The following is a 1275-nucleotide window of genomic DNA, read 5'->3' as shown; positions in this document are numbered from 1 at the left end:
ATATATATATATACATATATATATATATATATATATATACATACATACATACATGGCTTACTGAATGTTTGTATTTACAAACGAGTAAAAAAAAGTACTCAATACTTAAAGCAGGCTTTCTGTATTTTATTAGAACTTCTGGAATTATTACTCTGGGTTTCAAGTTGCAGATTATTCAAACGTTTGAAAAGAGAAGCAGCAAAACTCTTATGAACAAAAATATTTGTAAACACATCGAAATGTGATTAATCATCGTTAACCGTTAGAAAATCCGTCATACATTCATCTTTTCGATTATCATAAACAAAATATGTATTATGTTCAGCAATTCACATGCAAAATGTGATATTTTCATGTAAAAATATGTGATATTTTTATCTATCCACTTGCAAGAACATAATGTTTCTATGGAAGATGTAAAATATATAAAAGCAATACGTGGCTATTGCTTAAATAAAATTTTAATGTTGATGATTAAGCGAATGAATTTTTTTCATGTCACTAGTTTTCAGGATTTGACAAACCGACACAGCGGAAAAGAAACTAATTTCTTTAATTCGTATTTGGAGACTCTTCAATAGTAAGTGTCAGCAAGAATTCAGCAATTTTGATCAAAGTGCCACGAAAAACAAAGATAATCCCCAGAACCATAATATATAGAGAGCATATTCTATAATGGATCAATCGATTTCACAATTGCTAATATTATTATCCTGTAAAGGCGGCGAGCTGGCAGAATCGTTAGCACACCGGGCGAAATGTTTAGCAGCATTTTGTCCGTCCTTATGGTCTGAGTTCGAATTTCGCCGTGGTTGACTTTGCCTTTCACCCTTTCGGATCGATAAAATAAGTACCAATTGAGGACTGGTGTCGATGTAATCAACTTAGTCTCTCCTCCGAAATTTCTGGCCTTGTGCCAAAATTTGAATATCCCCTAAACTCCAGATATATTTGGACAGTGACGTAGAAAGCGTCTTTCTGAGTGTGTGAATATCTATATATGTTCTATATCTATGTTAATGTCTAAATATCTTCTTTGAAAGGGGCATTTAGTAATCCTTAGATAGCAGTTTTGATTGACTGTTATTTACAAATTAGGACCCCCCCCCCCACAAAAACCCTTACCTTAACAAATTAATGCTCTAATGCTTGAAAAAGTTACATAGTATCGAGATGGACAATGAAAGAGTTGTTGCAACTATATAAAGCCTGCAAGTTTCGCTTGTTCTTGCTGGAAAGATTTCTTCCGTTTATACTGGTTATGAAAACAGCAAC

The sequence above is a fragment of the Octopus bimaculoides genome, chromosome 2 (assembly GCF_001194135.2).
Source record: "Octopus bimaculoides isolate UCB-OBI-ISO-001 chromosome 2, ASM119413v2, whole genome shotgun sequence".
In the NCBI taxonomy this organism is placed as follows: domain Eukaryota; kingdom Metazoa; phylum Mollusca; class Cephalopoda; order Octopoda; family Octopodidae; genus Octopus; species Octopus bimaculoides.
This window is presented reverse-complemented; position numbering follows the sequence as displayed.